This window comes from Pinus tabuliformis, chromosome 8 (genome assembly GCF_031772625.1).
Source record: "Pinus tabuliformis cultivar Carrire ecotype Pingquan chromosome 8, CPIR1, whole genome shotgun sequence".
Taxonomy (NCBI): domain Eukaryota; kingdom Viridiplantae; phylum Streptophyta; class Pinopsida; order Pinales; family Pinaceae; genus Pinus; species Pinus tabuliformis.
This window is the reverse complement of record NC_142294.1, coordinates 108,615,630-108,630,353: the sequence shown is the minus strand read 5'-3', so window position 1 is coordinate 108,630,353 and position 14,724 is coordinate 108,615,630. Positions and strand designations below refer to the sequence as shown.

The 14,724-nt window shown below is 37.7% G+C and overlaps 2 pseudogenes; both read left to right on the top strand.

The window, feature by feature from the left end:
- Positions 1-2,627: 2,627 nt before the first annotated feature.
- Positions 2,628-5,444, top strand: LOC149234368 (uncharacterized; annotated as a pseudogene).
- LOC149234369 (thaumatin-like protein pseudogene) lies at positions 3,815-4,545 on the top strand (annotated as a pseudogene).
- Positions 5,445-14,724: the final 9,280 nt, after the last annotated feature.

Below are 14,724 nucleotides of genomic sequence, written 5' to 3'. Positions count from 1 at the left end.
TTAGGGTCTACCTTAACACCCTCGTGAGATACAATATGACCCAAATATTCCACCTTTTGTACTCCAAAGAAACATTTGGAGATTTTTGCATATAATTGTTTCTCCTTCAATAGTTTGAGCATCTTGTCAACATGTTGAACACGATCCTTCCAAGACTTGTTGTAGATTAGTATATCATCAAAAAAATACTAAAGGAAGGGTTTGAAAATGGAATTCATCAAACCTTTAAATGTGGAAGGTGCATTAGTAAGGCCAAAAGGCATGACAAAAAATTCATAATGACCTTCATGAGTTATGAATGTTATTTTTGGAATCTCTCATGTCTTCATTCTAATTTGATGATATCCTGAACGAATATCCAGCTTGGTGAAGTAAATTGCTCCGTGTAATTCATCCAAATTCATCAATGACAGGAATGGGAAATTTATCTTTAATAATGAGCTTGTTGATCTCCCCATAACCCATACACCTGTGCCATGATTCATCCTTCTTGTGCACCATTACTACTGGAGTAGAGAAAGAAATCTGGCTAGGTTGAATTATATCGACCTCTAGCATTTCTGCAACCATATGTTCAATTTCATTATTTTGGGCATAAGGATATATGTAAGGCTTAATGTTTGGAGGAACACTTACTGGAATCAACTGAATAACATGATCATAATCACGAATATGTGGAGGGCCTTTGGGAGTCTCAAATACCTTGGAATGATTGTCCAAGACTTTTTGGAGATCTAGATAAATGGATGATTTCAATGTTTGAACCTCCAGTGAGCATAATTCTACAATTACGCCCCAATATTGTTCTTTCTTCAAAATATTTGTCATGCCATTAGAGTTGATTATATTCCCTGGTTTCCCTGCAATACCCCTTAATTCAATTACCTTTCCTTCCCCTAATTTTTTCAAGAAAAGTTCTTGAAAATTAAAATCTACCATCCCCAAAGATTGTAACCATTGAACTCCTAATACAACATTAGCACCACCCATTCGAATGGAAAGCATTGAACCATTCAATACATATTCCCCCATTGTTAGCTTGATATTACTACACTTTCCAAAGCAATTTATAGTTCCTCCATTTGCAACCATCACTTGACACTCTAGTGTTGGATATAGAAAGGAATTCGATTCTTTGGTTATCTTACAATGAATAAAAATATGGGTACTACCTCAATTAATCAACACTATTAATTTTTTTCTTGAGATATCCTTCTATATTGAGAGTTTGAGGACTGGTGATTCTTGCGAATGCATTACAATATATGGTCATATTCATTTCTTCTTTCTTTGGGGTTGGTTCTTAGTGTTTATCCTCTTAATTTGATGTTTCTGTTCATTTTCTTCCTCCTCTACACAATCTATGTAAAATAATTTATTCCCAACACACTTATGAACTTTAATGTATTTGCTATCAAAACTGTAACAAAGCCATTTTTCTCTTTTTTCCTCTAGTTGTTGTGGTGTCAACCTTGTAGGTTGTGGGAGGCTAGGAGTAACAACACTTCCATCTTTATAGTTGTGAGTGGTATACTTCCGTTGCCATAATTTTGATTTCAACTTTTCTTGCCACCCTGAATGTTGTCTCTAATGAATTAGGTTCCCACAGGCGAACCTCATATTGTATTTTTTCCTTTAAAGTCCCTATGAATACATCAATCATATGCTCCTTTGAAATATCAGTTAAACCCTGATATTCAATTTTTGGAAGTACTCAATGTGCTCCACCATTGAACCCTTTTGTTTGAGATTTATTAATTTTCTAAAGAGGGTATTGTCCTTTGTATCCTCACAATTTGCTATCATTTCTTCCATAAAACTTGACCAAGTGACAAGTGGTTTACAAGAACAAAGTCATCGATACCATACAAACTAATTGAGTTCTAAATATAAAGATATAATTTGTAACTTTTGTGTGTGTTGCATATCATGTAGATCAAAATATTGTTCCATCTATAATATCCATGTTACCGGATCCTTGCCATCAAACTTCCTCACATCGATCTTTGGAATGTAGTTTGTCTTCAACCCAAAGTTAGAGTCTCTAAAATCATTATCAACATTCATTTTTCTCTCATCATGAGTTTCATGGTATACCTTGTCGCCATTAGGAAGCATTTCTTATAACAACTTTATCAAACCTTCCATATACGTTTTTAGTTTTTATTTTAAACCATTCATCATCGCTTCCAATTCATTTTTCGTTACTCTTTGTGAGAGCAAAATTTGTTGCACTTGGTCTCGTAATTTTGATATATCAAGTTGCATTTCTTCCTCTTCTTCATGTGTCATAGTAGAGCTTTCTAGTTGCTTACTGGGAGTATCCATTTTTTTGCTTCGAGTCATATTGGAACCAAATAATTATATCTATGTTTTACTATGCCCTTTGAATTACTTCAAACTGACTTTCAAACAAAAGTTATGCAAATTTAAAAATATACACACTTTTTTTTCCTACTTTTTAGAGTTTGATATTCAAATTGTTGTATCTATGTAATTTTAGCTTCCCAAGGTCTGAAATTTCGTCTTGCGATAGCCCTATGAGTCTTCTTTCCAATTCCATAAGTCAAACCAAGATTGGATTCTTCAAGTTAAAGTTATTTCAAATATCCCATGATGACCTTATTATGGATTCGTTAAGTAGAGAACTTGTACAGGATGCCACATGTAATTGTTCCAACCTTCGGCCCTAAAATTGATAGACAAGAAACTATAGTCCATGCAATTTCAGAAACTTTTTACGTAATTCAAATCTAATGTTTGAAAATAAAGTTATGACGATTTTCCCTAGGTCACTTGTTTGAGGTTGAATTTTAGAGCATGCATAAACCCTAACTTCTTCGGATCATATCTTAGAAAATATAGTGAAACAAAATCTAAAATTTTTACACGAAGTTCACCAAGATTTTGGCTCTACGTGGCTGCAATTTCAACTTCTGAATCCTCATAGAAAAAAATTATAGCAAAATTTTCAAGATGACCTGTTTGAAGCAGCGAAACCCTGGAATCCAAAGCTCTGATGCCAAATGTTATGTAACCAAATCACAAAATAGAAGAAATAATAGATCAACGACTAGAAAATTAGCCTCTTCAAAGGGGAGACCTCCTTTGCATCACATAAATGAACAATTATTGGATGATACAAATGACAAGACCTCCTTGGTATATAGGAGTCTAAGGGGTCACAATATAATCAGAACCTACATAACAATAGTAACGCAAGTGCACAATAATAACAATAAGGGGGCTACACTAACAATAATAATAAGGAGGCTACACTAGTATTATAGGGACCTAACATTACTAAATCTATGAGAAGAAGTAACCCCACCATTTTGCAAGGCCTATTGTCCCTACTGTACCAAGGGTGAGTCCTTAGAAGCGTCCCCATTGGCAGTGTCTAGAGGAAAAACATGAAAATGAGGCCGCAAAACCCTGACCCCATGAAATCCTCTTCCATTTCCCCTATTGCTGCCAGCAACAACAAGAATTCAACTATCACTGACACACCTTCTTCTTCTTTGAATTCACATGTCAATACCCTTGTTGCAGATGGAACTATTGGCCTTTATCGATTTAGTTTGGAATTACATGAGGCTTTAACATAACAATTAGATTACAACGTTCCTATAAAGGAATACAACACGGTTCCCATCCAAAAGTTGTTTACCAACATTGTAGCTCTCGACTACAAATCAATAGACAACATGGATCAACAAATCCATATAAACCATGAGCTTCTCATTTCTGGAGATTTGCTAAACTCCAGTTCATACTACATATCATCCTCTTATTTTTTTGTAATCGACATGAAATGGGGGTAAAGTTTGCCCATCTATTTGCCTTCCTCCACCCCCTTTATATTTATGGTGGAAGTGGAGTTTGTGCTACAACTTTTACTCTGTTTAACAAATGCAAGCATTCAGTGTGGCTTGATATCCATCCTAGCATTGACAAACTTGTGCTTGCCAATGGCAGGTTCCGTTTAAGGCCTTTACATACTGTGTCCATCATTCCCCCCTTGAGATTGTCGGGACGAATAAGGGGTCACCACAATTTCTCCTTAGATAGTAACAGAAAGGGCCTTTGTGCCATTGGTAACTGTGGAGGTCAACTCCAATGCAACGGTGCCAGAGGTATGCCACCGACCATGCTGGTCGAGTTCACCCTAGGCACTCAAGACTTCTACAATGTGAACCTAGTAGATGTCTACAATCTTCCCGTTGCCATAGCTCCCCGCAGAGACTCTAGGAAATGCATATATGTCAGGTGCATCAATGACTTGAATCTGAATTGTCCGCTTTCACTTAAGGTGAAGAATGAGCAAGTGTGTGTCATGGCTTATAAGAGTGCTTGCTTTGCTTTTAGCACACCTCAGTATTGTTGCACATGTTCCTATGGAAATCCTTAGACGTGCATACCCACTAGTTTCTCTTGTCTATTTAAGAATGTGTGTCCCATAGCTTACAATTATGCCTATGATGATCTGAAATCTTGGTCACATGCTCTGGGGTTGACTATCTCATCACCTTCTACCCTCATTGACAACAACGTTGCAAATTCTTTACACTTTTGAACATTTAAGAGTAGTTATGTGGGTATTTAAGACCACCACTGATTAAGAAACTGTAATTGTAATTTTTTTTTTTATCACTGTTCACTTTTGGGCATTTGCAAAGCATTTATTTGGGCATTTGAGATCACATTAGTTGCTTAAAGTGTAGGTAGTTGTATTTTGTGATCACTTTATCACTTTAGGCACTTAAAGCGTAGGTAGTTGTATTTGGTGATCACTTTTCACTTTGGGCACTTAAGAGTAGTTATTTGTGATTTAAGATCATTGTTGCCCTATTTTGTGATCACTTTTCACTTTGGCGCTTAAAGCATAGGTAATTGTATTTTGTGATCACTTTTCACTTTGGGAACTTAAGAGCAACTATTTGGGATTTAAGATCATAGCTGCCATGAAAGTGTAGTTGTAATGTGTAGATTTATGGGTTTTGTGCATGCATAGGCATGGCTTATGTTGATATTATTAGCGACTTTGTATGTATTTCAAGTGTAATGCAACCAATTTTATAGTAATCCTAGGTGCAAGCTATATTTAAATCTCTCTTAAAAACGCCAATTCATGTTCGTTTAGCGATTTGATTGGCAATTTGAATCTCGTTGGGGTTACGCTTACAGATCTATAGTAGAAGTTGTAACAACAACATAAATTGGCCTCTTTGTCCAGGGAAGGTTCCAATAGTAATAATTTCAACACTATATTGGCATGGAACAGTAACAACTAGAGTAGTCATATTTATAATAGTTACGGTAATGAATTTTTGTTGCATTGGCAAACAAAATGCACTATTTGGAGATTTATATAATTGATGCACAGATATGTAACTTAATTGGCCAGATCAGTCGCCATTTTACTCCCTAGTAAAATCGGTTGAGATTTGTACTTCGTCGGAGTTCACCTTGATCCACCTGATTTTATTCAATTTGCCCAGGTTCGATTCTCAGTGTACCCAGTATTGGTTTTACTTGAAAAAAAGAAGCAAAGCAATATGCTGCTGAAGGAACACCTCCCAACAACAAAAATTGGTCTACCCTGAAGATTTTAACACTGCATGGTTGGATGTGAAAGCAGTTTAGTTTCAGGGATTTAATACTTGCTTTTTTACCTCGAAGGAATAGTTTCGAAATTGGTGTAATCATATGAACATATTAAGAACATCTGTGCAATATGAAGTTCTTGTCTTGTACTCGCTTATTTTCTTAATGTGAATTGGCCCATATTTATTGTGAGAAATTGCAGTGGCACCAATCTGCACATATTATATATATATTTTTCTCACTCAATTTCATGGATGGCTCTATAATTATTATTATTTTATCTAAATTTCTATGATAGCTTCATAATTTATTCCTCATTGATTTTTACCTAAAGATTTGAATGTTGTACGGTTAGTTTTTCCACCGGTTTAGGATTTGAATATTGTATCATGTTTTGCTTTGAAGGACTTGTGGCGATTTTGGAGTTTTAAAGATTTGTCAATTTTGAAATTTATGAATTCTTATAAATGAGAGTGTTTGTGCAATATTGTGTTTTTATTTATTTATTTATTTTTTTAAGGCGATTTATATGATATGTGTCTTGAAATTTGAGAGAAAGTATTTGAATATATTAAAAGTGTCACTGAATATCAATTCATCAATTTATCAAAGCTAGAGTAGTGCACCAAAACATTAATTGAAATACCATATATTCAAAAGAGCTTTATCGCCAAAATGTGTTGGCTTCCAATTAGGAAGAAATTGTTATCATTTGTCATAGTCATTGACATCCAATATAATACCCATTTGGATCCAGATGTTAAAATTCGTCCATGATATAAAATCTTGGAATTTCTTTCCCCAGTACAATTTCACACTCTTATCAATTTTTAAGGAGATTCTTTTACAGTAATAAGCATATTTCTAAATGCATATTTGACAAAGTTTTTCATGTCTTTGGAGTACATATGTTTTGCTTTTTTAGACATGGGATGAAAAGAGTTCCCCCTTTAAAAGAAACAAGTTTTGTAGAAATTTAGGTAATTGTAACTATTTTGAAATTGAAGCTAAAATATATTATCCAAAAAGTTCATGGCCTCTCATTTATTTCCACCTTGTGAATTTGAATCCCTCAAGGACATAAGTGTACCTTTTCAAAATTAATTTTGTTAATATCTTGTTGTTAGCATTGGGATGAAACTATATATTGCATACCCATGTTTTCAATAAAGGAATAAGCTTTCAAACAAGGTTGCAAATGACAAGCATTTGGCATGTAGGCTCACCACACACTTAACATAAGTTTGGCCTTGCCAACAAAGACATGGAACAAATTATGGTTTCAAAGTAAAATAAAAGTTTATCACAAATGAATATTTTTGTTGTCATCATTAAGTTGAATGTAATTAAATTTATTGATCTACTTGTATTTTATAAATAAAAAAATATGATTATTTGTGTTATTAAGAGCTTTTTGAAATTATGTAGTTGTTTTCCAATTCTAAAAAAATTGTCATGAGCATGCATTCCCAAATCCTCTGTTCCCACACCTCAGTTTTCCTTAAATAACATTGATGAGTCAGCATGCAATTTGGGAATAACAGCCGAAACTAATTATCCTCACTACTAATTTGACAATTAAATTATAATAAATTTTCGCACTTAAAAAACAAAAAAAAAATCAAAAAAAAAACAATCGGTAATATTTTACCTAACAAATGTCACTATCTTGCAGAAAAGCTCCGTTGGCCCATAAAGAAAAGAAATAAAAACTAATGTCAAACTAACAAAACTTCGTTGTCTTGAGGTCAGAATGCCGATAGACATGTGCAAGTGTCAAGGCACAATTCGATTCAGAGGACTATTTAGATACGTCAATGCATATATTACTCGCGAATTCACATTTGGGAGTTGCACCTTTGTTTTAAAATCATGGTAGCAGAGGACACGTCACTCATGGGCGAGACTTTCCATTTTTGTATCCCATTGGATTGTGGTAGATTCGCGCGAGTTTGTTTGAACTAACCGATAAGGACCGACCGCGCGAGTTTCTCGCTGGCTAATTGAAGTCCAGGTTCTCCGTAAAGGCGTAGTCTTTAACGCGACTTTTTGAAGGCTTTTCCTGCGATTTTTTCCGGTGAAAATCCGGCAGTAATTTATTGAAATCGAAGTTTGATAACTAGTTTCTGCACAATGAAAGCGTCCCAGGGATTTTTCAGGGTGCTGAATCCGAATATGCAGTTAAAAAACCATTTTAACTGCAACAAATCATGATTTCATCTCAATTTCTTCCGCCGGATTCCGTCACCGGAATCTCAAAAAGTCGCATTATAGACAACTCCCTCTGTAAATGTTAAGAGTATTTTTTTATTGTTTTTCGTTAAATTTATCCGAAGTTGTGGGAGGTTGCAATTGTGGAAAGTGGCCTTTTGGATTGTTAAATAATATGATATTGTTAGCGAGGGTAAATAAAAAGTATTTTGCAGTAGTGTATCAAATATGGTATAGATTTGGTACACTGTTAAATTTAAATTTCATATAATTTAATATATATATATATATATAATATTATATAATTAATATATATAAAATATTTAATTCACTATTACTAAATATATTTTGTTTATTCTAATTCAGTGAGAAAGTTTGATATTAATATAAATTAAAAGATGGGGCAAAAAGCAAGATTGACCAAGTTAATTATAGCAAAGGTCCTTCCATAAAATTAATTGATATCAATTGATGTACTTCATGATAGTGGTTGTTGGATTACTTTTCAAGGGTAGTGTTGCTAGTTGTTACAAGTCCATTTCACCATGTTTTAGTGGTAGATGGAGTAATAATGTAGTTAAAACTTTTTATATTTAGTTATTTTTTTGGTGTATTTTTTATCAAGTTTATATAAAATTTGGTCCAATTTTCTTATAATGATAGATTTGAGTTGTTGAGTCTATACACTTCGAGTGCTTTAGGGGTATTCCATGGTGTCAAATCTATTTTTGCATTTAAAAATACAATTTAAGTAATGAAAAATTGAGATCTTTCCAAAAATTGTATCATCATATTTTGGTAAAAAGACCAATATGTAGAAAGTTTAGAGTCCAACATTGGTAATCAAGGCCTTCACATATTTTTCTTTTGCTACAAGTATTTTTGTTATTGCCCATATTCTCGTTAATAGGGATCTATTTTGAAAAATTCATGATCTTCATCTATATTCATTGTCTTCTTCCTCTTGGAGAATGCAATATGGCAGCTATTAATTTGATTTCTCATTAATCTTAACAATTGCTTGGGAATCCGAGAAATTAAATTCTTTCGGTACAGAGCTCTGCTAGGGTTTTGCAGTGACCTGCGAAGTCCGCACTTCGCGGGAGCCGAACCTGCGTGCGCGCCTGCACCTCACGCTCTCTGAGCCTGCGTGGGTGCCGCTGAAGACCTTATCGGGAGCCTGCGTGGAAGTCCGCTGAGACCCGAATTCTGCGCCTGCGGGGGTCCGCCGAGAGCCTGGCTCCAGGCTGCGGCCGCCCTGGCTAGAATTGGACCGCCATGGAGGAGCCACCAACCTCTGCAGCTGAGGCCTTTAAAACCCTCCTAGCCTCCCTGCCGAAGAAGAAAAGCATGGAATCAACGAAGTTTGTGAAAAGACTGGAAGATATTCCATGATCGCTCTTCTGCCGGAAGGACCGATTCAAGTAGCCCTCTCGCTGGTAGATTAGGCTCTAGTAGGACAGTTTACAGGACTCTAGCCTTCCACGAAGACGACCGAGAGCTAGGTTGCTAGGAACTAGGCACCTCTGATCCAAAACAAGGTAACCTCTTACTTCCTTGGAAAAAAATGGAGCGCATGCAGTGTCCGCCCGTGGAGCATCGGGAGGGCTAGGGGCGCTCTGGAACTCAAATAAGTTTTCTCTAATTTCTGAGACCCTCAATACTCATTGGATCTTTTTAAAAATGCAGCACTTAGATTCAAAAGAGATTATATGTCTGTTCAATGTGTATGTTCCTAATAATGCAGGTGAGAAAAAAGATTGTTGGGACTCCATCAAAGGCCTAGCAGATATAGAAAACTTGGAAAATATCATTATAGCTGGAGATTTAAACCTCACACTCCAAGCATCAGAAAAAAGAGGAGGTAGCATAGTCAGGGATCCGGCAAGAGAATGGGCAGAAGATCTCATGCAAGACTGGGATCTGCTAGATATAAAACCAGTCTCAGGCACTTTCACTTGGTCAAACAAGAGAGTGGGGCCGGGACACATAGCAGCAAGACTTGACCGTTTTCTTGTTCAAAGCTCCTTCCTTCTCTTGGGGTTGGAGACTAGAATGTGCATTCTTAAAACTAGTGCCTTTGATCATAAGCCTATCAGTCTTGAGTTGTCCCCCTCTAAGGATTTAGGACCTATACCCTTCAGGTTTAGCTCCTCATGGATCAAAGAGGCTGACTTCCTGCATAAGATTAGAGAGAGCTGGAAAGAGCCGGTCAAGGGGTCCCCCTTCTTTGTATGGGAGGAAAAACTCCGTAGGATCAAAAAAACGCTGAAAGGTTGGGTAAAGACATTGCCAAATCCTGCAGAGGACAGAAGAAAAAAAAAAAAAAAAAAAAAAAATTCAAAACGAATTGGAACTCCATCACCTACACCTGGAAGCTGCTGAAATCACCAAAGAGGAGTTAGATAAGGAAAACCAGCTGCAATACAAATTCCATAGAGCGTGCCTGGCAGAAGAAGAGTTTTGGAGACTCAAGTCAAGAAGTCTATGGCTAAAAGCTGGAGACCGCAATTCCTCCTTCTTCCACAAACAGGCCCAAGCTAGAAAATGCCGAAACAATATATCAGAAATAAAAAATGAGAACAACATCATCAAAGATTTTGACAGCATCAAGAAGGCAACATCAAATCATTTTGGAAAAATGTACTCTGAAAACTTAGGGAACAGCTAGACCGCCAAACTGTTAGACGATGTCCCCAAACTCATAACTGCAAAAATGGACCAGATTCTGGAAAGTAAGATCTCAGTCAACGAAGTTAAAGAAGCTCTGTTTGAAATGGAATCCGACAAAGCCCCGGGACCGGATGGCTTCACGCCCGGGTTTCTTCAAACTTGCTGGCAAATAGTCGAGAAGGATCTCATGAAAATGATACAAAAATCCCAAGAGTGTCAAAAAATTGGAGGTAGCACAAACTCAGCATTCTTGGATCTCATTCCTAAAGAAAAAGGTGCTAACTCCTTCAACAGATTCCGCCCTATATCCCTATGCAACATCGGATACAAAGTGATCACCAAAGTCATAGCAAACAGATTGAAGAAAATCCTCCCTAAAGTCATCCCGGAGAACCAAGGTGGCTTCATTCAAGGCAGACAGTTGGTAGACAATTTCATCTTGGTCCAAGAGGTGATCCACTCAAGCCTCCGACGGAAAGAAAAAGGTATGGTTATTAAACTCGACCTAGCAAATGCTTTTGATCGCGTAAGGCATAAATTTCTGTTTGATGTAATGCACAAGCTAGGTTTTGGACAAAATTTCATAAAATGGATCAGAGCTTGTATCTCCGAGCCATGGATCGCTCCTCTAGTGAATGGCAGGGCTGCCGATTTCTTTAAAGCAACTAGAGGGCTGAGGCAGGGGTGCCCCCTGTCGCCTCTCCTTTTTGTTTTGCAGGCCTCTGTCCTCAGTTTCCACTTAAATAAGAAACAACAAGAACAAGAAATAGTTGGATTGGGCATAGCAAGAGGGATCAAATGCATCAATCATGCACTCTTCGCAGATGATACTCTGCTTCTTGGGGCTGCTTCTCATTTATCGGCAAGGAAATTCAAAGAGGTGCTGGAAGAATACTGCCAAGCATCGGGCAGCGAACTAAACAAGGGTAAGTGTCACGTATATTGCTGGAATGTATCAGTGGCTGCTGCAAGCACCATTGCCAGATGCCTGGGTTTTGCAGCATCAGCTTCTTGGACCTCCTTCAAGTACCTCGGGCTGCCAATCTTCCACAAGAGGGCTACAAGTAAGGACTGGTCTCCACAGATAGAAAAATTCAAAAACAAGATGCAGGCCTGGGGGTCACATTGGCTCAATTTGGCAGGGAAATCAGTGTTAATAAAATCAGTAATAAGCAGCCTACCTCTGTTTAAATTTTCTGTGCTGTTGGCACCAATGGGAGTCATAAAAAACATGGAGGAATTAATCAGAAAATTCCTTTGGAAGGGAGGCAAGAACAATGAAAAGAAACTCTCATTAGTAAACTCGGATATAGTTGCCAGGCCACTACAAGAAGGAGGACTAAATTTTAAAAACTTAAGCATTCAGAACCTGGCATTGGGTGCTAAACTGATCTGGAAGATCATAGCATCAAAGCCTGGATGGGTCGAGTCGGTGTTGTGGCGAAAATATTTCAGAGGGCAGCGACTACGCTGTCTGGAGCAACCGAAAGAGCAGATCCGATCCCCCCTCAGCAAGCTAATATTTAAAGTTGGGCCTCTTATCAGAGATAACGCTTATTGGATTCCCGGGAATGGTAAGCAGATAAGAATCTAGGAGGATAGCATCATGAATAGATCGTCGATTGCAAACTCGAGTCTAAAGAAAGAACTGAAGGCGTGGATGGAAGAAGCGAATCTAAATACGCTATGGGATATTTCTGCCTGGCATGGAGACAATTGGGCAGGCTAGAAAATGCCCAACGTTCCAGCTGCGTGGTTACTAGATTATGCAACGCTTCTTTAGATGCTTCATGGAGCTGCCCCTATCCACGCGAGAAGGAAAGATTCGAGAGGTTGGGGAACGCATCAGACAGGTTATTCAGTGTCTCAGGGCTATGCCAAAATCTCGGAGAGACCCCACGTCCCCCCCAATCCGGCGCCTTGGAAAGGTATCTGGAATTTTCCTACTATCCCAAAGATTGATTTTTTCTGCTGGCTGTTATGCCATCAAAAAATCCTAACAGAGGATAGACTGCTGAAAAGGGGATTTCTTGGCCCTTCAAGATGCGTTCTATGTAAAGAAAACTCCGAATCTGCTGTCCATATTTCTCTGGATTGCAAATTTACAGTTCAGATCTGGCAGGAACTCCTTGGAACGCAGAATCTGATGCCCAACCTCCCCCACGCAGTTCCGGATTTGTTTGCTGGGTGGTTGGCTAGATATCTAGGACCAGGCCCAAAAAACAAGATTATCAAATTTGCTTGGACTGCCCTGCCCAAATTTATTAGCTGGCAAACCTGGTTGGAGAGGAATAGGAGGATTTTCAGGGACAAGGAACAGAACTATAAAGTAGTTGCACACACAGTTAAAGGACAGCTAAATGAGTGGCTGAGTGATAAAGAGGACGACTCAAATTTAAGCCAGCATGACATGGAATTCGGAGCAGCTCTCAATCTAAAATTTCAAAAGGCTACAATATCCCCTCTATGCCTTAAAGACTGGCAAATAAGGAAAAACGGAGAAGAATTCCAAGCTTGGTTGAATAATCAAACTCTTCCCTTCTTGTTCTTTGATGGAGCAGCCAAAGGAAATCCAGGAAGGGCTGGAGCAGGAGGCATAATCATAAATCCAAAAGAGTCTTTCACTCACAAATTTGCTTGGGGTCTAGGCCTCACCACAACCATTCAAGCAGAAGCCATGGCGCTGTTCCAAGGTATCAAATCACTAAGGGACATGGGACTTGCAGATGCAACTGTGCTGGGAGATTCCCAAATCATTATAAATGCAATGGTGAGCAATGCAAACCTAGCAGATCTACGCTTGGCGAGGAAAATTTCAAGAATCAAAGGCATGATAAAACACATGAATCTGACTTTTTTCCATATTCTGAGAGCAAATAACAAGGAAGCATATGTAGAAGCAAATAGAGCAGTCCAACTAGATGCTGGATCTATCCTTAGAGATAATGAACTCTCCTAGGACCCAACCCCCTAACAATCTCCATGTTCTTCTGTCTTTTGCTAAAACAGTTTGTTTGTATCCATAAGCTAGGGAAGATAGCAGGAAAAGACCATGTGAAAAATTGTAAAAAAATGCGATTCAAAAGTATTTGTGACATGCTCAACTGGTTGGAGAGACTCCAAGAAACCAGTATCAGCTTTTGTAACCGAACTCATGGTATTTTGCCAGACAATTAATGAAAGTCCCATAACCATTTCTGTAAATAAAAAAAAAAATTGCTTGGGAACGTTATTTATCTTCTTCTGTTTCTTTATTAGATCTTCTTCATCAAACAATTACCAAGAGCACAACAGTAAAGATAATGGACACTGAAATTAGGATCCAAGCCAAGGCAAAACCCCTCCAAGGAGAAAACCCAAAAAAACTCATCTTCTTATAGAATCTACTTCAAATGAGATAACCAAGACCCAAACCCTAGACTAAGTCTTCCACCAAGTACTAAGTCAGCCCTTCCAAGTAGATCATATCAACAAGGTTTAGTCCTGCTACAACCAGCTTGCAACTTCAACTTTGACCCACTACCTTGACCCTGCAACTTTGGCCTTGTAGTTGCTACAAAAACCTTAATTCTGGCACGAAAAAATTCTTCAAGGGTTTCTTCTTTGAGCAGGACAATCAACTAGGTCAAGTTAGAATATGCGACCTTCCAACAACTTGATACTACAACATGGTCTCCTGCAATTTAGACCTACAAATTTGGCCTTCCTTGAAGCTGCAAAAACCCTATTTCTTCACACGTTTGAGAGAGATAGAGCCCAAAAACAAATCTTCAATACTTCCTCTTGCTTTTTTAATCTTTTTTCTAACCTTCTAAGTCTTCCCAACTCCAAATCAAACTTGTGAGTGAGGGAGTGTCAAATGAGATTGAATCTGCTTCTATTTATACACATCTGAGGGGTTCGAGTACCTTCCTTTAGGTTGACCTATAGCTAGTAGGGTCGAATTGTACTTTGGAGGTTTCTAGGACTTTCTAGACTCAAAATAAATACTTTTACAAGATACATCTTGCCCGGAAGGGTCTCACAATCACATTGTTGCCTCTCTTCACTCATGACAATAAACCTTATGACCTAATAAACCATAGAAGCATGAAACTCGTGCTCTAAAATAATAAATTCTCTTTCTTCTTTTGTTTGATACATAAGATATACCTATTGACATGAGTACAATAACAATTATGAAGACCAAAACTAGTTACATTTTCCCTCACTCCCTCTTAACTATGGAGGTAT